We start from the raw sequence: 27,612 nt of genomic DNA, 5'->3' as shown, positions 1-27,612 counted from the left end.
ATTCAAATAGAACAGCTTATTCTCAGGACAAAATTTAAACCAAATGGTCAGTCTTGGAGGAGGATTCTGGTCAACAGCACAAGATCGAAGATGCAAAGGCAATAAGTAGTAACACAATTTTTGTTATTGGTTAGTCAGATATGTTTACCTACAGGGTATCATATAACTCTCTTAGAGGGAGATTCAGACAGTAATTTAAAAATCAATATGATGGGATACATATCAGATTAATAAAACACAGTGCTGCATTTATTGTTCCTGTACTTAGCAACATTTACTTTAGGGATGGTCAGTTTCCTCGATTAAATTACTCAATAGTGAAACCGATTTATCAAAGAGGAGAAATGGATAACGCATACGATTTTAGACAATTTCTTTATCATTGGTGTTTGATCAAGTTATTGAAAAGACTGTATCTATAAGTGAAACTGATCATGTCAGTTAACATAATATGCTGGCAAACGTACAGCCTGGTTTTAAAAATGGCTTAATAACAGAAAATGCTGTATTTCCATTCCTCTGTTAGGCACTGGAAGGATTAAACAAAAACTTTCGAACGCTAGGCATCTTTCTAGGCTTCACTAAACCGTTTGACTGTGCTAATCACAAAATTTTGCTGTAGAATATTGACCGTTATAATGTAGGAAGGAGTAGCTCTTAGTTGATTAGTCTCTACTTTAAGAACAAACAGCAAAAGGTATGGTCTTTCTTCACAGCAAAGAGAGTGGCTATGGCGTGGTGTCTGGATAGGGCACTGTTAAGGGGCCTGTGCCATACGATGTCTATGGTATGTGTTGCACGTTCTACCACAAGTTGAAATGGAGAAACACCATGTTCCACAATAGTTTGAGGAGTCTCAGAATCATTATCAGAGCGCGATGTCCAATGTGTGCCATCAATTCAGCTAATTTTGGAGTCGAAGCAAGGATCACAGCATCATTCAGACAACCCCACAGCCATAAATCACGCAGATTAACATCAGGTGATCGAAATGGCCAGGCTGTAGGGAAATGACGGCTGATAACTCTAGCATTTCCAAAATGCCTGTACAGCAGTTGCTTCACTGGCTGTGCAATGTGTGGAGGAGCGCCATGTTGCATAAAAATAATACTACCTATACATATATGGTGTTCAGTGTTGGAGTGACGTTGGTGCGCAGAAGCCTCTCATAACATTTACCAGTGACTGTACAGGTAACACGACGTGCTGGATCCAACTAATCAAAAAATTATGGCCCTACGGTAAACTATCCCGTCAAGCTACACCACACAGTTACCTTGGCAAACTAAAGTGGTACCGATTCATGTGATGACTAATTTTTCTACAAGTTCAGATAAACAGTAAGTTGTCATAGAAAGCCCTTGTTCAGGATATTATTGGTGTAAGTTCACGAACCTCTTGCCGATCCCTGATGAGGTGACAGGGAATTCTATCACTGGGCCCTCAGTATATATTTGGTCGGGGAATTCCTGGAAGAAATGAACAAAATTGCCTTTTTATGTTGTTGAGTGTGCCAATATATACTCAGCTACTTGTCTGCAAAAGATTTGTGTAAGGTTTGGTTTATTTACTATCAGTTTTCCTTACGTTAATTTAGTGTACTGACTTGTTTAATGAAGTGAGATTTACTCCTCAATTTGGACCTACACAATTACGTGACAAAAGTAATAAAGAAAAACCAGACAAGTACGAGTGAGGACTCGAGCTTTTGAGATCTATAAAAACTTGAGTGTACAAATAGATAGTTCATATACAGTTTTTAATGAGTGAGTTTGCGAGTACCTAACTACGTGGATAAATGGTGGTATTTTTTGACTGCTTTGACATAGAAGCTTAACATATTTATACTGCCAAGAGAGAGCAGTCTATAGTTCTACATGACCGTCTAAGCGAGTACATATTTCGAGGTGGGACGGGCACATCCCACCTGTACAGGCTACCTGCAGAATCTACTGTGAGCGAGCATAGCAGCCATGACCTAATCTTAGTTAATAATTGGCTCAAAAGATGTTAAACGTTTGTTTATCCGCTCATGACTTCTTTCAGCAACGGCTATTCATTCGTGTTGTGTCTGTAACAATGCAGAATCAGGAAGGCGATACAGTATGATTGAAAGCAATATTAGTAGACTAGAGTGTAGCATAAACTGCTATACATTGTTGTGTTTCCATCAGGAACGACCAGCTTAAAGAATCTCAGCTATCAGAACCCCCACACTTACAGTGATCTTTCAGAAATACCAGCAGTAACCAAAAATAGTATAACAGTAAAAAAGTGTTGTTGCACGAGGAAATAATGTAATGCCAAGAAGGGCTAGTTGCATATATCTGAGAAGTAAGCGGATGTCATGATAAATCACTCTATTCCCAACAAACATGTTAAATAACAGCTCGATGCAATTCTAAACAGCGTAGAGCCATCTGTTATTAAGAATGTTAATAATAATACACGTGCTGCAACAGTTGATATGTGGATTCATTTACACAGTCACATGTGTTATTTGAAATGTAAAGTATATTGCATAAACATAGATTGATATTTTTGAATAATGTTTTATTTACAACTTAATTCCCGGTCGTTAAGAGAATAGGGCTGTATAAAGAAAGCACTGGAAAATCACGAAGGCTTCTTTGTGCTGCTTATTACATTAACACAGCACTTAGCCATGCTTTCTCGTTATACACTGAAGAGCCAAAGAAACTGGTACACGGATGTAGGAATGCGTATTCAAATTCAAAGATATGTAAACCGGCAGAATACGGCGCTGCGTTCGGCAACGCCTATATAAGACAACAAGTGTCTGGTGTAGTTGTCAGAGCGGTTACTTCTGCCACAATGGCAGGTTATTAAGATTTAACTGAGTTTCAGTGTGGTGTTATAGTCGGCGGACGAGCGATGGGACACAGCCTCTCCGAAGTAGCGATGACTTGGGGATTTTCCCGTACGACAATTCACGAGTGTACCGCAAATGTCAGGAATCCGGAAAAAAGATCCTGCAAGAATGGGACCAACTATGACTGAAGGGAATCGTTCAGCGTGACACAAGTGCTACCCTTCCGCAAACTGCTGCAGATTTCAATGCTGGGCCACCAGCAAGTGTCAGCGTCAAAGGCCCACTCTTGTACCTTTGAAGACTACTCGACATAAAGCTTTAGGCCTCGACTGTACCCGTCAGCTCCGATATTGGGATGTTGATGACTGGAAACATGTTTCCAGGTCGGACGAATCTCGTTTCAAATTGTGTCGAGCGGATGGATTTGTACGGATATAGAGACAGCCTTACGAATCCATCGAGCCTGCATGTCAGCAAGTGACTGTTCAAGCTACTGGCGGTAATGCTGTAATGGTGTGGGGCATGTGCAACTGATGTGATATGGTACCCCTGATACGTCTAGTTAGGACTCTGACAGGTGACACGTACAGAACCATTCTGTCTGGTCATCGACATGCATTCATGTCCATTATGCATTCCGAAGGACTTGGACAATTTCAGCAGGACAATGCAACATCCCAAACGTCCAGAATAGCTACAGAGTGTCTTCAGGAACACTCTTCCGAGTTCAAACACTTCCGCTGGCCACCAAACTCCTCAGACATGAACATTGTTGAATGCATATCTGGGACGCCTTGTAACATGCTGTTCAGAAGAGATCTCCACCCCCTCGTACTCTTACGAATTTATGGACAGCCCTATAGAATTCATGGTGTCAATTGCCTCCGGCACTACTTCAGACATTAGCGGAGTCCATGCCACGTCGTGCTGCAGCACTTCTGCGTGTTCGCGGGGGCTCTACACGATATTGGGCAGGCATACCAGTTTCTTTGGCTCTTCAGTATACGATTTTCGAAGATGGTAGCAACAATAAATACTGCAAAATTCTTTGTACAGTACAAGGATAAAATGGTCTCTACTCATCTTCGAATTCATCTTTGAAACAAGAGGTAAGTACACACTCAACAGAGTATACATTATGCACGAGTGCTTATACACTCAACATAACGAAGTTTCTGCTTCAGAGGTGGAAAGGAATTCCGCCAATAGATTAAGTGGGATGATAATAAGCTTACGGAAAGAACTGCCTGAGGGCTTGCGACCGAACCGCTGAATCTTTCCATCAGTAAATGGGGTATGTTCTCCCCTGACTCGGTTGTTTTAACCCCCTCCACTGACGGAATGACCCACTTCCCAATTCCGTATGTATAAAACCAATACGGACTTGTAGCTGTCACGCCTTTGCGCTTACTGCTACGTATTTTAACTGTCAATAGCTCAGTCCCAATGGTAAGAGGCAGTAGTGAATTCACGTAGTTAATATTTGAATCCAGCACAGCTGCCACAAGCTCAGCTCACTTTTACTCCACTCCTACCCTCCCCATTGCACCACATTAACTAGGTGCTACGTGGACCTTGCTAAATTCACTTGCGTATACATTTTTGACCGTTACTCGCCAGTATTTACCTAATGATTAGTACACTCCTAACCGGACTATTTCCCTAAGAGCTGTGATGATTGAACGGGTTCGATCCACGGCCTACAGTGCCCTACAGTTCACACGGTAACACGGCCTACCTGACCCACTTAACTTGGTAGTGAGCTTATGTATCCAATCACCACTGCTAGCAGCAGTGGATAATCCTATCAGCACAACGAGAGCAGCAGACTTACCGTCGAATCCTCCTGAAAATATTTATAACTACGGTCGCCAGCTCTGAAGGAGCAAAAGAATAAATCAATTTTTGGGCTCGTTTCAAAGTGAAATGGCTTGAGTTGAATTTAAACTTAATTCTGAATATTACTATTTCTGATCATTCTAGATGATTCTACAAAGCAAATACTCTCTCAGTTTCTGTGAGTGGGCTTGGTAATCACTACCAAGACAGGTTATGCAACTTCGGTTAACAGAATTCTATCCTTCAACTTATTTAATGATTTTGGATATTACTCTTTGGACCATTGATACAGAATTAGTTAAGTGACTTTACTTGAAAGGTTGCTCAGAAAAATTTAAGTAACTATAAATAGGCGACTCATTCTGGTGTGACCATTGCTCTTTTCAACATTCTTATACGCTAAAGTATTCTACAACCAAAAGAATTGTAAATGAAAGAGGCGATGGTAGCCTCAGTCTGATTTCACTATACTATGTTTGAGGTTACTACACTTTACAATGAACAACATGCGTCGTAATTTTACTCATTACTATATTCTGTCCTCTGCACTTGCATAAAAGAAAACTGATATTCTCCTTTTACATGTATACAAAGTTCGACTTAACTATTGCAAGCAGTCTTGCCTTGGGTAGATGTGTCGGTGCTGGTGGTGAGATGCATGTGGCTAACGCAGCTCTTCACGCCTCATGCCCTTAATGGCGGCTGGAACTATGAGCTGTAGCACTCGTATAAGCTACTGCACGTCCGCCATAAAACCTGGGCACAGGAACTCTTACAATCAGCCCCAGTGGCATAGAGGCGGCTTCAACAACCATTCGTCGCGTTTTACTCCAAAAACGGCGACGATATTCGCCTCTTCGCTGTTGCACAATCACTTTTGCGTGAGCACAGTTATGCACGTCCGATCACGTCAACACTCCCCAGGCCATTTTCTTGTTCAGTCCCTGTGTCTCCAGCTACCCCTAGCTACGCTCGTATCACCAAGAGTGGGGGCGTTCCCCTACCACCTTTTTACCGAAATCATTTAGTATTTAAGAATATTTATATTTACTACCCTGGAGTCCATATCAGTCATAATAATTTACTACTAGCGCTTTACAACATTAAATTATACAGTAATAACTTATAATTACCAAGAAAAAGAATACATTTGATTCTGAGAGCTTAGTGCATTGTCTGACAGGCAGTGCTATTCCCAGTTTCGCCAATAGATGGCATCAGGGTGCACTCCCTGGCAGTCTCACACAAGCGCGCCCGTTTCAGACGCGCGGGCTCCAAATTACTGTCAGCCCACCATCATTTCAGTTCCGTTACACATGCCCCACTTCTTATTGCAGTATCTTACAGTGATAATTCAATAAGAAGTCTCTCCTATAATGAATCTGAAATGTTCGATAAGCTTTTTACCAAGGGTTTTCCCTTTCTTACTGATACACCTCGATACTTATATTATATATTTAAAATTAAACACCAATTCTTTCTCTCTTTCCTGCTAAACATTACATAAATGATTAACATATATTCTTTCCAATTTTCTTACTTCTAAACACAGTACACTTTAAACATCTTTTTTTTTTTTTTTACAAAGTTTTAAATACACTTCTTTTATCTCAGGCAAGCAAAACACACGTTATGCGCCTATTACTTTGTAGCCCGTCCTTTTCACTTTACCTCCTCACTTTTCTACCTCTTCCACAACACTTATTTACACATCTATTAAGGCTTTCTTAGAAGCTCAGTCTTTCCCAGTCCGTTTAGTCTCTACTTAAACTAGAAGTTTCATTAGAATACTGCAATATATTTTAGTGAGCATTTACCTTTCACATAGAACAAAAGAAACGCAACTATTTACATATTGGTTTACTTTAATATTTATTTATATATTTATTTTCAATCTGGTAGAATTCGTGGTTCATACCTTTTGAGATCCACTATGTTTCTTATTCCCAGGCGTTTGCCTGTTAATGGGTACTCTAAATAATAAGCATTCACATTGGGTATGGACACTGTTTTAAATGGTCCATTATATATATATTTAAATTTGCTGATCTCGTTATTAATTTCACTTGACTTTTCATGTGTTTTTACAAGAACGAGATCACCTATTTTGAATTTGGGATTCCTTACTTTTTCGTCGTGACGACGAATTCTCGCATCTGCTTGTTTTCTCATCTTGTCTTTTACTAAGTTCTTTTTACTATCATAATCTAATTCAACTCTATTTGGAAATTCTAGTAGGTCTTCTACTAGACTTTTACTTCTTGTCTTTTTCAGGATTTTTTCTGGAGTAAATCCAGTGCTCTCGTTTGTTAATGAATTCATGATATCTTCGAATTCACTCACATACATGCCCCACTTCTTGTGGTTACTATGGCAGTACGTCCTAAATAACCGACCTATCTCACGCATATATCTTTCTGCTGGATTGCTTGATGGGTGATAAGCTGAGATATGTACCACTTCTACCTGTTTCTCAGTTATCCCATCCTTCCACATTTTTGAGCAAAACTGAACACCATTATCTGATAGTATTCTCTTTGGCTTCCCTACTTTCACAAAATAATCACACACCATTTTATCATACACAGCTCTGGCAGTAGCTTTTCTCAAGGGATAAAGCTTTATATACTTTGAGAAAAGTTCAACTGCTACAAATATGTACACAAAACCCCCCATGGTTTTCGGTAATGGTCCAAAGATATCTACTGCTACTATTTCTAATACTTCATCAGGTTTTATTGATTGCATGGGCCCTTGATTAGTTGCATTTGTTACTTTCGCCTTTTGGCATAGATCACAAGATCTTATCCTCTGTGCTACCCTTCGTGCCATGTTGTTAAAGGTAATGCATTCATCTAACTTATCGGTACACTTCCGTGCACCACAATGGCCATATGCCAAGTGAACATAATCTATCAGCACTTCAGTGTGTTGTTCCGGCCAACATACTCTCCACTTCCCTGGATTATTTAATCTTTGAAGATACAGTACACCTTTATGTATTTTATATGAAGCCCTTATGTTAGTTGCGTCCGGATTGTCAAACTTGACCTTTACCGACTTGAGTGCATCATCATCACTTTGATATCTTCGCATATTCCGACATATTTCCCTAATTTTTTCTCTTCCTTCCGCTTTTTTGAAGTAATTCACCTCAAAAACATCTTCCCTATTCTTTACACTTTCTAGTGTCTCACATCCTTCCGGTAATCTCGACAAAGCATCCGGTACTGCATGTTCTTTCCCTTTAACATACTTGATCTCTATGTCAAATTGTTGTAAAAACAGCGCCCATCTGGTCAACCTGTTATGTAACAATCTGCAGTCCTTCAAAAATATTAAAGCTTTGTGGTCTGTATGGACCACAGTCTTATGTACCCATAAGAAAAGTTGAAATTTCCTAAAACCCCATACTATAGCTAAAGCCTCCTTCTCTGAAACTGTATAGTTTCTTTCGTACTTAGACATGGTTCTACTCGCAAATGCTATTTGTCTATGAGTTTTTCCCCATCTATCATTACCTCCTGAAATATGGATACTCCCAATCCATAATCTGAACTATCTGTTGCCATGTGGAATGGTTCACACAGGTCAGGGTGCCATAACTTTATGTTTTTAGCCAAATTGTCTTTTATCCGGTTGAATGCTGTTTCACATTCCTCAGTCCATATATACACACTGTTCTTCTTAAGTAGGTTGTTCAGATGTGGGCTATTGAACACCTGATCATCCACATACTTACGATAAAAGGAACAAAGTCCTATAAACGACTTTAGTTGTTTTTTATTCCTGGGAGCCAGACAATTTCTTATTGCTTTGACTTTGTTGGGATCCTTTTCAATTCCCTCTGGTGTTACTATGTGACCTAAAAACTTTATTTCTTTCTTCACAAACTCGCATTTTTTCAGGTTCAGGGTCATTCCTCCTTTAATTAAAGCTTTGAACACCCTGTCACATAACTCCATGTGCTCTTCCCATGTCCTTGTAGCAATTAACAGATCATCTACATAAACCGTGATTAGCGAACTAAGTTCACTCCCTAAAATTTTGTCTAAAGCCCGAATGAACACTGAAACGGAAGTATTTAGGCCAAATGGTACCACTGTGTAATGGTAGCATTTGCCATTGAATAAAAATGCCGTGTACTTCCTAGACTCCTCACTTAATGGGATTTGCCAGTATCCTGCCGTTAGGTCTAAACTAGTCATGTACTTTACACCATTAAACTTCTGCAATAAATTATCTATGTTCTCTGGACGATCCAACTCCCTCTTCACTACTTTATTCAGAGTACGAGCCTCTATCACTATTCGTACACTTCCATCCTTCTTACCTACTATCACCAATGGGTTATTATATGGGCTATAACTCCGTTCAATGACCCCACATGAAACCATTTTATCTATTTCTTTTTGAACTGCTTCTTTCTTAGACAAGGGTACATTATATGGTGGTTTAAAGAAAGGTTCATGCTCCTCTACCTCCATGCAGTACTCATAATTTATCACTCGTCCCGGTTTGTCCGAAAATACCTCCTGATTTTCTTTCAGAATTGGCCATAGATCCTCCCTTTGGGCATCAGATAGTCCTTCCGTTTTATCCACTACATTTCGAAGGAGTGTCTCCATATTTCCATCTTCAACTATCTGCCTCACCAGAAACCAATCGAATTTTTGACCTATTCCTGAATCATGATCATCTCCAAATTCTACCCATCTCAGCTGGTTCTCTTCCATTACTCTAGATGATTCAAATGGTATTTCTAATACCGCACTATCAACTTTACAAACTATTATCCCTTTGTCACAACCTATAATTACTTTTTGTTTTATTACACTGAGCTCTGAAACTACTAAAAATGCATTAGAAAATAGCTTGTTTTTTATCTTAAATTCCATCATCACTTGATGTTTAACAGGTTTACTACATTTCCCTGTCGCCCCTATCACTTTAACACCTGTTACTGGCATCATGACTACTCCTCGTTGCTCTTTAATCATCTCAAAAAATGCGTGCGAAATAGCACTTATTTGAGCACCCGTATCCAACAATACATATAAATCGTACCCACATACATTAATAGGTAGGATTGTTTGCATCCTATTGTCCTCTTTCATACTTTCTTTATCTTCCCATAATAAATCCTTTTCCACCGCCAAGTCTTGCCATATTATTTTTCCGGTTTTTATACTGACCATTCCATCCGGAGGTTTCTTTCTCCTTTTCATCCTAAATTCTTTCACCACTTTTTCCAATAGTCCTTCGTCTAGGCTCTTTAATGCCATCGCGTTCTCATTCGAATCTGTCATGCCTGAACTCTCGGTTGCGGAATCGGAAACTTCCTCTATTTCTTTTTCTCCCTGGATGCTTTCTGATGATTCTGACGATAATTCCTCCTCCTTAGAAATATGACCTTCTTCGGGTTCAAATAATTCTCGCAAATTATAATCCATTTCTCTACTTTCCCTTTGTTGGATAGTGCATTCGCCACTCTTACTTTCATTATTTTCCCCTACTAATGGAATTCCACTCTCACTCAACTCATTTGCTTCAGTACTACAGGGATCACAACACTCTTTCTCTTGGTTAGATACACTTTCTCTAATTTCTTTAAAAGAATCTTCACCACAGTCATGTACTCTTGCTGTCACTAGGTACACATCATAATCGGTATGGCTCTCTAACACTGTCATATTCGGGTCCACATTAATCACTTGAGTGGAAGATCTTTCTAATTGTGCTGGCTGGCTTTTGAGCTGATGTATATATTCTGCATACGAGGCAATTTCTGAATCGGCATGCGTCTCTGCACTATGCCCCTTTTTCTTATCCACCCTTTCCTCTTTAATTACTTCTCGATGCGATTCGTCGACTATTCGTACGAACCTTTTACCATAAGTCACATCACTCCTCCCTTGCCCCTGCCTCTCTGCACAGTTGCCATCCCTACCGACAAACAACGCCTTCTCTGACTCTCTCTTCATCAATTCGTCACTCTGACCTCGAATTGTAATTCTTTCATTCACGTGAGCCTTCACATCCGACCGATATTCTTTTCCTACTCCATTTCCCTTAATAATTCCTCCCTGCTCTCTCTCCTCTGTTTGTATCCCTGCATTATACTTCGCAAAGTTTCGTTTGTGTAACTGCTCTTCAGGCGAACGACGCACTATCCTACTATAGTACTGCCTACTCCGATCTTCCCTATATTTGGGCCATTTCTTTATTTCCGCGCGCGTTAGGCCCTTGACCTGCGCGGTATTTAGTTTTCCTGATTTTGATAATGCATCCTGTTTCCCTGATAGTGTCCTCTCCCTCGCTGAGAGTTACCTTCTTGACCTCTTCCTCTCATCATGTTAATTTGCGGTTCATTCCTACCACCTTTTACTATTCCATTCTGGTTTCTGAAACCTCGAAACTCTCTAGTTTCACGCCACCTATCTTCATTCTCGATTTTTTCTAAAAATTCATCGAATGTTCGATGAGTGCCTCCTACATAACGCTTTGAATCGTCAGGTAGCTTTTTCCACAACTCCCACACTATCTCCGATTCTGATCTACGATCTTTAAGATACTCCAAACGCTTGAACCATCCTTCACAGTACTCTTTCATGAGCCCACGCCCATGTTCTGGCATTCTGGCGACAACGAATTCTCTCCACAACCTATCTCTCTGTTGTGTGCTCCAGAATTCCTCAAGGAACTTTTCTTTGAAGTCTGTAAACTTCAAATTGTCGATATCCAAATTCAATCCCCAACGTTTAGCATGACCTGCTAAAGCGTCTATTACTAAATTAATTTTTTCTTTATCCGACTTGTCTGTTGGTAAGACATGTTCACAATTTTTTATAAAATCCATTGGATGCCATCCACCTTGTTTCTTTTGAGGATCGTATTTTTCCTCCCTACTCAGTATTTCCGATTTTTGCATTACCAATGGGATACCACTACAGTTAAGAAACGTCTGATTCTGAACTTGCTGACTTAATAATTTTATCTCATTATGCAGTGTATTTTCCTGCTCCTGCACACATGCATCAAAACTCAACATGGTATTGCGCAGTGTTTCAATATCAGCTGCCGTTTCTTTAACAATCTCTTTCTTTAGAACTGGTACTATCACCTGTAATTTACTTTCAATTATCGATTCTAATTTTTCACTAACCAAAGGTTCCACTGATTTCTCTATTCTCTGAATTTCGGTATCAAATCTTTCCCCTATTTCTGTGACTTTTCTCTGAACATTTGTTATTTCAGCCCTAATGCTATTTACTGATTTGTTTACCTCTGTGATACGTTGGCTTTGCGTATTCAAAATATCTAAATTGGCTTTTATTTTACCAGATAGGTTTTCATCCAATTGGGATATATGACTAGCCATTTCTGCTTTCAAACTAGCATTCCCTTCTTGAATTTGCGCCATCATCCTATCTAACAAACTTGTTAATTCCATATCCTCTCCCTTGTGACTTGCATCCACAGATACATTGGCTTCACTTTTCACTACCTTTGGTTTCACTTCCCGTTCCTCCTGTCTTATGGGTGTGGATTCATCTATAAGATTTTCCAACCCTACAACATTATCTATGGTCCCTAATTCTGGGTCTGACATTGTAATGTTTTCGTCTTGCTTGTTACTATTCGAGTGTGTGTGTGTGTGTGTGTGTGTGTGTGTGTGTGTGTGTGTGTGTGTGTGTGTGTGTGTGTGTTGGGGTTTATGGGCGCTCAACTTCGAGGTCATCAGCGCTTACTATTCGACTCCATCTTATGCTGCTGTATTTCGTGCCTAATAGAAATGTTTATTAAACCAAGTATTACTTGTTTAACTCCTCCTATTGGACTTTTTTTGCTGCTTTGCAGGTTGTCGTCTTGAACTTACCAATTTTGGTATATTTGTCTACAACAGAATTTTAAATTTAAAATTTTCTTGAAACTACAAGTTTATATAAAACACTTTTATTGCAGCCATTATTCTACAAACTTGGATAGTCCTGTCACGGTCGCCACATGCGACCGAACCTCTGAATCTTTCCATCAGTAAATGGGGTATGTTCTCCCCTGACTCGGTTGTTTTAACCCCCTCCACTGACGGAATGACCCACTTCCCAATTCCGTATGTATAAAACCAATACGGACTTGTAGCTGTCACGCCTTTGCGCTTACTGCTACGTATTTTAACTGTCAATAGCTCAGTCCCAATGGTAAGAGGCAGTAGTGAATTCACGTAGTTAATATTTGAATCCAGCACAGCTGCCACAAGCTCAGCTCACTTTTACTCCACTCCTACCCTCCCCATTGCACCACATTAACTAGGTGCTACGTGGACCTTGCTAAATTCACTTGCGTATACATTTTTGACCGTTACTCGCCAGTATTTACCTAATGATTAGTACACTCCTAACCGGACTATTTCCCTAAGAGCTGTGATGATTGAACGGGTTCGATCCACGGCCTACAGTGCCCTACAGTTCACACGGTAACACGGCCTACCTGACCCACTTAACTTGGTAGTGAGCTTATGTATCCAATCACCACTGCTAGCAGCAGTGGATAATCCTATCAGCACGACGAGAGCAGCAGACTTACCGTCGAATCCTCCTGAAAATACTTATAACTACGGTCGCCAGCTCTGAAGGAGCAAAAGAATAAATCAATTTTTGGGCTCGTTTCAAAGTGAAATGGCTTGAGTTGAATTTAAACTTAATTCTGAATATTACTATTTCTGATCATTCTAGATGATTCTACAAAGCAAATACTCTCTCAGTTTCTGTGAGTGGGCTTGGTAATCACTACCAAGACAGGTTATGCAACTTCGGTTAACAGAATTCTATCCTTCAACTTATTTAATGATTTTGGATATTACTCTTTGGACCATTGATACAGAATTAGTTAAGTGACTTTACTTGAAAGGTTGCTCAGAAAAATTTAAGTAACTATAAATAGGCGACTCATTCTGGTGTGACCATTGCTCTTTTCAACATTCTTATACGCTAAAGTATTCTACAACCAAAAGAATTGTAAATGAAAGAGGTGATGGTGGCCTCAGTCTGATTTCACTATACTATGTTTGAGGTTACTACACTTTACAATGAACAACATGCGTCGTAATTTTACTCATTACTATATTCTGTCCTCTGCACTTGCATAAAAGAAAACTGATATTCTCCTTTTACATGTATACAAAGTTCGACTTAACAATTGCAAGCAGTCTTGCCTTGGGTAGACGTGTCGGTGCTGGTGGTGAGATGCATGTGGCTAACGCAGCTCTTCACGCCTCATGCCCTTAATGGCGGCTGGAACTATGAGCTGTAGCACTCGTATAAGCTACTGCACGTCCGCCATAAAACCTGGGCACAGGAACTCTTACAATCAGCCCCAGTGGCATAGAGGCGGCTTCAACAACCATTCGTCGCGTTTTACTCCAAAAACGGCGACGATATTCGCCTCTTCGCTGTTGCACAATCACTTTTGCGTGAGCACAGTTATGCACGTCCGATCACGTCAACACTCCCCAGGCCATTTTCTTGTTCAGTCCCTGTGTCTCCAGCTACCCCTAGCTACGCTCGTATCACCAAGAGTGGGGGCGTTCCCCTACCACCTTTTTACCGAAATCATTTAGTATTTAAGAATATTTATATTTACTACCCTGGAGTCCATATCAGTCATAATAATTTACTACTAGCGCTTTACAACATTAAATTATACAGTAATAACTTATAATTACCAAGAAAAAGAATACATTTGATTCTGAGAGCTTAGTGCATTGTCTGACAGGCAGCGCTATTCCCAGTTTCGCCAATAGATGGCATCAGGGTGCACTCCCTGGCAGTCTCACACAAGCGCGCCCGTTTCAGACGCGCGGGCTCCAAATTACTGTCAGCCCACCATCATTTCAGTTCCGTTGCAGGCTGCCGGCCGATGTGGCCGAGCGGTTCTAGGCAATTCAGTCTGGAACCGCGCGACCGCTACGGACGCAGGTTCGAATCCTGGCTCGGGTATGGGTGTGTGTGATGACCTTAGGTTAGTTAGGTTTAAGTAGGTCTAAGTTCTACGGGACTGATGACCTCAGATGTTAAGTCCCATATTGATTAGAGCCATTTGAACCATTTTTGTCCTCAGGGCTTTTAAGGAGAGCACAGATGAATTAGAGGAGAGAAAGAAGTTTCAATCGAGCTACTTCTTTGATTTGACAACATTCTCCTGTGTCAATGAAAATAAATGAACACCACACAACCACAACAACACGTAATGGCGGCGAAAACTCTGCCTATGTATTGAAAAATCGGAGGAAGTGCAATGTCAAGTGACCATACGTCACGAAAGCAGCCTATTCACTTTGCCAACAACAAATGAGAAAACGCCACAATATCAAAACCTTAAGTTACACACAGAAAACGTGATGTCCCCCCATTTCAGTTTGTAAATGCATAATAAACAGAAAAATAAAAAAATACGTTTTGCTGTTTGCAGATGAGAAGTTGTAGACTGTGTAGCAGAGTAGCAACCAAAGTAAATGTCCAATAGCATCATGTAAGGTATGTAAACTGATGCTTACATCAATTCTTTTCGCCAATTAAGCAATGAATACAATTTGACATAATGTTACAAAGAACACACAGTGCATCAGGTCGTTAATACATATCTCAACTGTGAACTATGAACAAATGATGTATAATAATTTACAACAATTATTTATTCATAATTTTAAGTATTATGTACCAAAAGTTTCGCTAAATGTTAATATGAAACATCAATTTCACAGTTAGAAAATGATAAACAACGCACTGAAAATAGCTCAAAAAGGGCTGAAACACGTCTGGGTGAAACAAAACAGAAAACATAGATATCTTGCATAAGGCGAAATTCCTCGTTCCATATTACTACGTTCTTTCCGTCGTCTTTGCGTGATGTCAATATGCTTGTCATAAATGAAGAGCGGGGAATTGTTAGCACTGTGCGACAAAAGTGCGGTAGTTTTACAGGCACTTGCATGTAGCCATTAACGTAATGGCGATTGTAATGCTGGTGCATGTTGTATTATAGCTAAACGAAAGTATCATGTGTAATTCGTATAATATTTTATCAAAGCCAAATACATTTTGACCTGGAACACTTTTATCTAGTTTTATATTACTTCTCTCTCTGCTGTTTATTAAGGCAGAGCCGGGAAAGACACTGTCACCGCCGCATAGAGAGAGAGATCATTTCAAGAATTAGGAGAATAAATTCCACATTGCTGATAACGTAGATATCTTCATTTTAATGCACGTTGGAGATGATGATGACATCTTGAAGTTGTGGAACATACATTAAAAGGATGGACCAGGGATAGCTGCTGCTACAAGCTGTATTTTCTACATCCCAGTAGTAAGCACACCTAATGAACGGTGCTTTAGGGAAGATGGCATTCTGCTAACGAATCAGCAAATTCAATTGAATTAATACTGTGTCAATGATCTACTGCTGATCAACAGTCGCTTTTCTTCAAATAAAAAGTGTGCATAATCAGAGCTGTGACTGCATAGTTTTCTTCGTATGTTTATTTTATATAGACAACCGTCTCCCAGATTTGAGGGACAGTATTTATTTATTCTATACATAGTTTCCTATTACTGACAAGCTGTAATAATCTTCTGTTTGGAAGTGAATCTTCTTTCCTGTGCTTGTACTTAATACGAAATTATTTTCCACATGCAGTATGAAGTTAACAGTGTCACTTAATATATGTTTCCGATATATCGTCGGCGAAAAAGCGACCAGTGCAGTACTGAAAAAATGTGTATTTTAATCCATAGTCGCAATTTATTTATTTTGCAGAATGACAACCGGTTTCGGTACGCAGTACCATCTTCAGGCCATCCCTGACACGCAGCTGTCACACTCGCTTCCCGAGTAGGTGTTTAAGCTTTCTTGGAAACGTTACTTCAGTGTTAGAAAGAGCGTAAGCTCGGGAGAGAGAAAGAAAGAAAGAACAAGAAGAAAGAGACAAAGAAAGAGAGGGAGAGAGAGAGAGAGAGAGAGAGAGAGAGAGAGAGAGAGAAAGTGACAGAGAGAGAGGCGTTGGGTTTTGCAGTCTGACGAGGCGAGACGAGGCGAGCTGAAGTGAAACATCAGCGAAGAGCGGCCATGTTCCATTATTCGCATGTCGGAGTCCGCCCAATAGACATAGAGCGAGTACGTGAGCGAGCACAGTCTAATGGAGCCGGATACAAGCAGCTCTGTCCCCACTTCAGAAGGCGAACCGTAACCGGTCAAGCATAGAGAGATGCAGCACTCTTCCGTAACCTTAGCGTTTGACATAGATTTCAACTGGGTACCTTCAATCGTCCCTGAAGAGAATGGATATCACAGGCGGACTGACAGATGTACAACAAAGTGCTCATATAAAGGATATGTTTTTACCGCCTGAGTTACGGAACCCCGAAAATGAAGAACTGAACCGAACAACTTCGCAACTATTGTTAAGATGAATTGCTTGCTAGCAGTTACATTCGACACCAAGACTCCAAATTATTTCTCCTCACAACCGGACAATGAGCCGAAGTCCTAAAGTAGAACACGTGTCCTGAACACGGAAGTTACAGTAACTTTAAGATAGGAATAAAGAAAATAGTTAAGCACGAACCACAAGTTCGTCGCGTAAGTTTAACCAAAATATACATCAATTATGTATCTCCTGTACGCAGCTTAGCATCATCTCACCACGTCATCGACTGGTGACATACCAACCTGCGGCACTGAACTGCTAATACGTCCCTTCTCTAGACGACAGAAGACAAGATAGCCTATATAGACTCAAGTCCTTGCGTTGCTTGCGCAGTGGATAAAGATCCGACTGACTCACCCAGAAAGCAAAGGCATACCTCCCGTTTCCTCCAAAGACTACCCACAACACTCCAAGTCGTTGGCGATCGATGATAGGTACGGAACAGAATATCTACAGTGAGCAGTGAGTCTGCAATGTCTGGTACGCGAATAACTGAAATGTACAAGTAGTAAATCTAAATACATACTCCAAAAGCCACCGTACGATGTACGGCGGGGGTTACACTAGCCCACTACTAGTCATCTCCTTTCCTGTCCCGCTCTCAAATAAAGCGATGGAGAAAATACTGAATATTGCCTCCGTACGAGCCCTAATTTCTCTTATCTTCGTGGTCCTTACGCGAAATGTACGTTGGCGGCAGCTGAATTGTTCTGCAGTCAGCTTCTAATAGCAATTCTTTAAATTTTATCAGTAGTGTTTCTCAAATAGAACGTCACTTTCCTACCAGGGATTCCCAATTTATTTCCCGAAGTATCTCGGTAATGCTTGAGTGTAACAAATCTAGCGGCCTGCCTTTAAGTTGCTTCAATGTTTTCCTTCAGTTCGACCAAATGTGGATCCCAAACACTCGAGCAGTACTCAAGAATGGGTTGCACTACGCGGTCTCCTTTATAGCTGAACCACGGTTTCCTACTATAATCCTTACAGGCTCTTTCCATTTCACATCGCTTTGCAAAGTAGACTGAAATATGAAAGTAGCAAATTAACACCCAGCTTTCAAATTGTATGACAATATTATTTCGAACAATATTGCCATAATAGTCGAAAAATGCCAGTTTCCCTTTTTCAATTATTTCCGATTTACTTTTGTTGCATTCACTGTTTGTCTTATTTGTTTTTTGAGAAATACCTTATTATATGTTGGTGACCAATCACATGTAAATTTTGTCCTCTGAAACAAAAATATAATGTGAAGGGTTTGACGATATAAAGCTCTCCTAAATAAGAATTTAGATATTTCGCGTGTTTGGGCTACACCTGATGCAATGTAACATATATAATTAAAATTTTCATTTTGTTGCCTAACACTACCAGCCATTTCCGTTATGCACAGTTGAGTCCCCTGACTAACAAATTTAAAAAGATAAGAAACTTCCTCCAGGTGCTCACTATGCATGTGTGCTTGGGAAACCTATCTTGGGCCAGTCCTCTACAAACCAGGTATACAAGCCGACTATCAGAAGCATATTATCATTCTAGAAGCAATATTATAAGCATTTTGGAACCAATCTCTGCCCGCATTTCGTGGTCGTGCGGTAGCGTTCTCGCTTCCCACGCCCGGGTTCCCGGGTTCGATTCCCGGCGGGGTCAGGGATTTTCTCTGCCTCGTGATGGCTGGGTGTTGTGTGCTGTCCTTAGGTTAGTTAGGTTTAAGTAGTTCTAAGTTCTAGGGGACTGATGACCATAGATGTTAAGTCCCATAGTGCTCAGAGCCATTTGAACCATTTTTTGAACCAATCTCTCCTCGGTAAAAGGGACTTTGATATTTGTCGTTTAGTACTATTCGACTGCTCTTTGTGTCTACAAACCAAGTACTGAAGTGACTGATATCGAACAATGAAGCTCGCATAGACAATTAGTCATCATCGATAAAACCAACCAAACCATGCCTCTTTACTAATCTTCTTATGCAACTTCAATTTCATTCAAGACGACATCCAACGGCCCAATAAGTAGAAAACGCTACACACATAATCCATTTATGCCTGAAACTCAATTAGCCTAGGCCAATGTATTATGCGTATTCTTTATCTTTGAACTTCTACTGTAGAACATTCATACAATCGCTCAAACAAGTTGCCTTTTCGAACATATAATAAAAAATAAACAGTCCCGTAAATATTCAGATAAAAACGGCGCTGTGGTCGGAGACATTTCAATTGTCAGTGTACTGAATAGCAGACCACTGAAAATGACAGCCCGCTGTCGAAACAAATTGCAATAGTTCTTTTGTGGGATAAACTCACTGCTGACGTGCCGAACTGAATTAATCCAGTAACTGAAAATTACTTCTATTCGCAACTTTCTGTGCAGGTACCGCAATGCGATGGATGTGGGCAATTTGCGAAATATTTGGTCAAGTCCCATGAAAATAAACCACACAAACACTAAGATATATTTAGGTTTGCTAATCGCAAAGTAAGTTGAGAGAATGAGCAGTGCAGATATACAGAGATAACTGATAGAGTTGCGGTAGTGGCGAAATCAAATAGAGTATAGAGCGGATCAAGTATGTACGTGTGTGTATCATCATCATCAGCCAATTCAATAATTAGATGATGTGGCCTCTTCGAGTCGTGGATTCAGGTAGGCTTTCAGCAGTCTTCTCCAAGTGGGACGGTCTTGGGCAGTTCTCTGCCAGGTGTTACCAGCGATCTTCTTGATGTCTTTGTCCCATCTGTCTGGTGGTCTTCCTCTAGACCTCCGGTGCTCTCTCGGACTCCACTCCAGTACTAGCTTCGTCCACCTGTTGTCTTTTCTTCTTGCGACGTGGCCAGCCCACTGCCATTTCAAGGAACCTACTCTCTCTAAGATGTCATTAACCTTCGTCACAGACCGGATGTCATCTGCCCTTTTCCTGTCCTTTCTTGTATAGCCCAGCATTGATCTCTCCATGGCTCTCTGTGCTGTCCTAAGTTTCCCTTTTGTGAATGAGTTCAGTGTCCATGTCTCGCATCCGTACGTCATCACAGGAAGAATGCATTGATCAAATACTGCTTTCTTCAGATTTACTGGCATTTTTGATCTGAATACTTTTGAATTCTTCCCAAATGCTTGTCAACCAAGCTTGATGCGTCGATAGATTTCTGGTCTTATGTCTCCCTTCATATTTATAATCTGGCCAAGGTAGACATATTCACTGACCTCTTCTAGTAGACTGTCCTTGACTTTCACATCTCCAGCTGGGACCCATTTGTTGGATATTACTTTTGTTTTGGAAAGGTTCAAGTTCAAGCCAACCAGCTGACATTCCGATGCAAGATCTGTAACTAAGTTTTGGAGCTCTGCGAAGTCTTTGGCCAGTAAGGCAATATCATCAGCAAATCTCAAGTTGGTAAGTCTTCTTCCATTAATTCTGATTCCCTTACCTTCCCAGCTCAGCTTTGACATAGCCATTTCCAATACAGCAGAGAACAGTTTTGGGGAGATGGGATCGCCTTGCTTGACACCCCTCATGATGCGGAATTCTTGAGTTGATTCGCCGATGTTAACATAAGCTGAAGAATTCTCATAGATTTTCCTGAGCACTTCAATGTATGCTGCTCCCACTCCTTGGTCACTCAAAGCTTGGAGGACAGCTACATGGCTAACGGAGTCAAATGCCTTTTCAAAGTCAACAAAGGCAATGCAGAGAGGCAGTTGGTATTCATTCGCTCTGCTTATCACTTCACTAACGGTCAGAATGTGGTCAATAGTGCTAAAATTGCTTCGGAATCCAGCTTGTTCTATAGGTTGGGCTAAGTCTAGGGTGGAACTAATTCGATTTGTGATTAGTGCGTTTAGGAAAGAGTGAATGATTTTCATTTTGCACAGATTCAGATTATCTCTAGCTACTTAGCTATATATATATATATATATATATATATATATATATATATATATGTGTGTGTGTGTGTGTGTGTGTGTGTGTGTGTGCGTGTGTGTCTGTGTGTATGTGTGTGTGTGGTTGTGTGGGTTTGTGTAAGGAATCGTTCATTAAGCAATTTTATTGTGTGAAGAAATATCTTTGGTTGTACTGGAACTTTGGTGATGTATTTTTCAGTCTGTGTTAATGTCTATTTGGAGCTACTGCATGTTTGTTGGTGGCTTTGTGTAATCATTATTTCTAACTATGTGAAAATGGCGGGTCCTGAGTGCTTATCTGTGTAGTTGTGTGCAGTATATGCAATTTCTGTGAAGCTTACAGATTTGATCTTCTGGATGTGATTTCTATATACCGATATAAATATTATGCGTATTCTTTATCTTTGAACTTCTACTGTAGAACATTCATACAATCGCTCAACTGTATAAACTCTGTATTTATGTTAACCAAACCCGAATTTATGTAAGTAAATAACATTCCTGCATCATGACTGAAGAAAAATCATTGAATATAAAGTGTGCGTATCAGCTGTATGAATATGGAGTAACACAGTATTGCTTGTCACATTGGTCTGAGTACGATAGTGCGTTTGGCCTAACAACAGGAACTACTAAACAAATCAAATAAACACATAAAGTAGCTAGAGATAATCTGAATCTGTGCAAAATGAAAATCACTCACTCTTTCCTAAACGCACTAATCAATGTCTGAATCCGCCCCTAATATTTAAGTAGTTTACCTGTGCAATAATATAAACGTACCTCTATTATGTAGTTCAAACCTATTCATAGGCAACAAGAAAAGTTGGAAAAATCTCATTGTTTTTGGTATTACATAAATAAATCTCACAGAGTGCTTGGCGAGTAAACCAAGTGCCAGTGAATCACATATTAGCAGTCGAATCACGTGAGTTGCACTGCGCGTCCGGATAATCTCATTTTAGAAAATTTTGAATGGGCAACTGGGATGTGAAGGCTCAGTAACAAATATGGTGCATATTATTGTGGTTTAGTTGTGTATTAATTAACACATTGGATAAAACTTACTCTTATATTCAATAATACAAGAATTATACAGGGTGTGCCAGAACTGGTGGTAAATATTCAGGGATATGACAGGAATGGTCATTCGAAAGTCAAGTAAACATGGGCTCTAAAACGCATACCTTAAGAGTTATGAGCAGTTATTAATCTTTCATACTGTGAGACAAATCTATTCTACTGCAAGCTGTTTCCTTTCCATATTTTGGGAAGTGGTAGTATGGACCAAAATAACCAAAATGTCCAGTAAACATTTGCTCTAAAAAGCATACCTTAAGAGCTATGAGCAGTTGTACATATTCGCTACTTTGAAACGTAACTTCTCTAATGAACAAGTGTTCATAGCTTTTAAGGTATGCATTTTAGAGCAGATTCCTACTGGACATTTTTTTTCTTGTTTTGGACCATATTACCACTTCTAAAAATATGGAAAGCAAAAAGCTTGCAGTAGAAGAGATTTATTACACAGTATCGAAGATCAAGAATTGCTCATACCTCTTAAGGTATGGGTTTTACTTGACGTTTTTGTTTCGAGTTGTCAATCCTGTTATGCCCCTGAATATTGACCATCCCTTCTGAAGCACCCTGTACATGATTTAGTCTACAGTCTCAATTTTGTATTTTTACTGCTAGCTACTGGTTTTGGTACACGCCGCCATCCTCAGGCCATTGTATGACCAAAAACATACGGTACATTGAACAACAATGCAAGAGATATTTACAAAATATTTTTCTCTGTGACAGCAAACGTATGGCATGTAGGTAACCTTAAAATTTATAGTTAGCCCCATACCCATGACACGCAGTCTTGGAGGTCGCTTAATAAAGGTCAATATTGAGCGTTAAATATATGTAAATAGCGGCCAGCAGTGATAGGAGTGCCGCTAGATACAGAGTTCAATCAAACAGAAGAAACTTTCATACACTGAAATTGTCGAATTTATGGATCTCCTTCAGCGTACCCTAAGTTACAATTACTTTACTTTTAATGGCAGCATTTATAGACAATCAGATGACCTAGCAATGGGATTATGTGTATCTAGTACCCTAGCTGACATATACGTAAATCACTTAGAACAAAAATCAGTTAACAGCCAGGAAGCTTGCCTAAAGAAAATTTAATTTTATTGGAGATATGTGGATGACACATTACTTTTAGTGGAAAGGGATACCAAAGACATCACAGACATTCTAAATTACTTCAATAATCTACACGAGAAAATCAAAGTTCAAGTGAAACATGAGCAAAATAAAAGCATCAACTTTCTGGACCTAAATATTACAGGACACAAAAACACATGCACATTCAAAATTCATAGCAAAAACACAATGACCGACACCACAATCCCTGAAACCTCATGTCACCAAAATATCCATAAACAGGCAGCATACAGGTTAATGCTACATAGGGCAACTAAAATACCGTTCAACTAAGAAAACAGGAAACAAGAAATAAACATAGTGAGAAAGATTGCAGTTGCAAATGGTTACAATGCTTCCATGGTTGACACAATCCTAGACAAAGTGAATAAAGGCCCAGGATCAAACTGCACTACAGAAGAAAAAGGGACAAAACAAATGTACATGTAGTAACCCATACATTGGCAATGTATCACAGAAGACTGCAAATATTTTCAAAAATCTCAAAATAAAAATTGGGTTTTCTACATTTAATAAACTACATCAAAAACTAATACATAATATAAAGTGTAATCATGATCCATATTCAGACTTCGGAATGTACAAGTTAACACGCCAGGAATGCTCCATGTTCTACGTAGGACAAACAGGCCGAAATTTCAACATCATGTACACAGGGCACATTAAAGCCTACCCATACAACAGATGCACTACATCAGCCATAGTAATACACATACAGGACACCCATTTGAAAAAACAGAACAAAGTTTCAAAGTACTCCACCAACTAAATAAAGGACATAAAATGTATTTTCTAGAAGAACTGGAGATATTACAGAAAATATGAAGATAAAATGTTAAACGAAAAACCTGAAGGTAAATCAGTAAATTTCTTCAGATGTTTCGATGTTATACTTAAACAAAAATAGTAACACATAGAAATAAGCAATATTGTAAAATCGGTATAAGTAAATCATGATCCAAATCGTTAAGATAAATAACCTCTGTCCAAAAGCATATCATATCTTGTGGAAGAGCTGTGATGTTATCTCTGTTGACTATTTGTAGGAACATCTTTGTAACTGTTTTGTTTATATAAGATACTTCCAAAGTTTAAAGTGTACAGCAAGTTGTGTGTGGTGTTTAGTGTGTATGAGACTCTGCACAGATGGACCATAAGAAAGCTGTAAGTACAAAGTCTTCTAAATTTCGCAACTAACTTCACAAAAAGATAGAAAACCAACTAAAAATCACGTGTTTCTTATATAATCAGTAAAGTAAATGAAATGAAGCAGATTCTCACACATCGACAAATTCACATAGAAATGGCATAACAAACACAAAAAAACGCACATGAAAATGGGAATTATTTCCCGAAACGCGTCAAGTGAACAGTAAAATAAAATAAATCGTGACTGGTAGCAGAAGAATTATTTATAAGCAAACATATTCTTTTCACAATTGCATGCTTTCAGAACCTTTTATAATGGATCAAATCAGAACATGTATTAATCTAGATGAACCACACAAAATCCCAGTGAGAAAATAATCAGCTATAGACACAAAAAATGAGGAGCAATAATAAAATTCTTGAAGTATTCTGTTGTTTTTAATTCTGTAAAAATATTTTCTAGATTTACAAGCATTAGGAACAATCAGATAAGATAACCACAGTGATCAGCCAGAACATTATGATCACCCAGCTAATTCAGGTATGTCCACCTTTGGCATGGATAACAACTGCGACGCGTCGTGGTATGGAGGAAGTAAGGCCTTGGTAGGTCGCTAGAGGGAGATGGCACCACATCTGCACACACAAATCACCTAATTCCGTACATTCCTAAGCGTGTTCGAACGGGTTCAGATATGGCGAGTTGTGAGGGCAGCAAATCAATAGGAAATCGCCACCGTGTTCCTCGAACCACTCCATTACACTCCTAGTCTTGGGAAATAGCGCATTATCTTCTTGAAGAATGACACTGCCGCCGGGAAACACGATTGTCATGAAGGAATGTACTTGGTCTCCAACCAGTGTACGATACTCCTTGGCCGTCATAGTCCCTTGCACGAGGTCAACTGGATCCATGAATGCCCACGTGAAAGTTCCGCAGAGCATCATGGAGCCACCACCAGCTTGTCTCCTTCTGGGAGTACAGGCGTCAAGTACCTGTTACCAAGAAGATCGAGGATTCGTACACTTCCACCTGCATGATGTAAAAGGTATTTGGATCCATCAGACCCTGCAGCTCTCTGACACAGCGCTAACGTCCAGTGCCGATAGTCACGTGCCCATTTCAGTCGTAGTTGCCGATGTCGTGATGTTAACACTTGCCCATGGATACGTCGTCAGCTGCGATGGCCCATCGTTAGGAGTGTCCGATGCACCGTGTGTTCAGACACACTTGTACTCCACCGCGAATTAAAGTTTGATGTTAGTTCTGCGGTAGTTCGCCGCCTGTCCTGTTTTACCAAGCTCGCCGGAGTGGCCGAGTGGTTCTAGACGCTACAGTCTGGAACCGCGCGACCGCTACGGTCGCACGTTCGAATCCTGCCTCGGGCATGGATGTGTGGGATGTCCTTAGGTTAGTTAGGTTTAATTAATTTTAAGTTCTCGGGGACTGATGACCTCAACAGTTAAGTCCCATAGCGTTCAGTGCCATTTGAACCATTTTGTTTTACCAATCTACAAAGCCTACGACATCCGACATCTGTAATAAGTTGTGGCCGCCCATCCTCACGACGTCTGGGAGTGGTTTTACCTTTGTTTCACCATTTGTTGAATACACTGACCACAGCACTCCGCAAACACGCGACAAGTCGTGCAGTTTCCGAAATGTTCGCGCCGACCCTCCGTGCCATCACAATCTGCCCTCGATCAAACTCACGCACATCGCTTGTCTTTCCCATTCTACAAACGGGCAGCACGCTCACTGATACTTTATGCACCGTGCGTGTGTCTGACTAGCAGTCATTCCTCGCCAGGTGACGCTGCTATCACTTGGACCGATTTATATTGATAGTAGGTAGTTAGTCGTAAAGTTCTGGCTGATCAGCGTATTTCATTATAAACACTTTCTAATTACTATCTATTAAAACGTCTAGCTACACGAACATACCAATCTGCAACACATATACATCTCAAGCTTAGTAAAAAAGGATTGGGATCACCATGGTTGACATTTACTGTGTGTGCACGCCATCAGTACACAAGTTACAAGGAACTGTCATCACTGAAGAGAAAAATCTGTCAAGTCAGTCGAATGCGCATATTACACTCCTGGAAATGGAAAAAAGAACACATTGACACCGGTGTGTCAGACCCACCATACTTGCTCCGGACACTGCGAGAGGGCTGTACAAGCAATGATCACGCGCACGGCACAGCGGACACACCAGGAACCGCGGTGTTGGCCGTCGAATGGGCGCTAGCTGCGCAGCATTTGTGCACCGCCGCCGTCAGTGTCAGCCAGTTTGCCGTGGCATACGGAGCTCCATCGCAGTCTTTAACACTGGTAGCATGCCGCGACAGCGTGGACGTGAACCGTATGTGCAGTTGACGGACTTTGAGCGAGGGCGTATAGTGGGCATGCGGGAGGCCGGGTGGACGTACCGCCGAATTGCTCAACACGTGGGGCGTGAGGTCTCCACAGTACATCGACGTTGTCGCCAGTGGTCGGCGGAAGGTGCACGTGCCCGTCGACCTGGGACCGGACCGCAGCGACGCACGGATGCACACCAAGACCGTAGGATCCTACGCAGTGCCGTAGGGGACCGCACCGCCACTTCCCAGCAAATTAGGGACACTGTTGCTCCTGGGGTATCGGCGAGGACCATTCGCAACCGTCTCCATGAAGCTGGGCTACGGTCCCGCACACCGTTAGGCCGTCTTCCGCTCACGCCCCAACATCGTGCAGCCAGCCTCCAGTGGTGTCGCGACAGGCGTGAATGGAGGGACGAATGGAGACGTCTCGTCTTCAGCGATGAGAGTCGCTTCTGCCTTGGTGCCAATGATGGTCGTATGCGTGTTTGGCGCCGTGCAGGTGAGCGCCACAATCAGGACTGCATACGACCGAGGCACACAGGGCCAACACCCGGCATCATGGTGTGGGGAGCGATCTCCTACACTGGCCGTACACCACTGGTGATCGTCGAGGGGACACTGAATAGTGCACGGTACATCCAAACCGTCATCGAACCCATCGTTCTACCATTCCTAGACAGGCAAGGGAACTTGCTGTTCCAACAGGACAATGCACGTCCGCATGTATCCCGTGCCACCCAACGTGCTCTAGAAGGTGTAAGTCAACTACCCTGGCCAGCAAGATCTCCGGATCTGTCCCTCATTGAGC

Source organism: Schistocerca cancellata, chromosome 4, assembly GCF_023864275.1.
Source record: "Schistocerca cancellata isolate TAMUIC-IGC-003103 chromosome 4, iqSchCanc2.1, whole genome shotgun sequence".
Classification (NCBI taxonomy): Eukaryota; Metazoa; Arthropoda; class Insecta; order Orthoptera; family Acrididae; genus Schistocerca; species Schistocerca cancellata.
The sequence above is the reverse complement of the archived record's forward strand: the minus strand, read 5'-3'. Positions refer to the sequence as shown.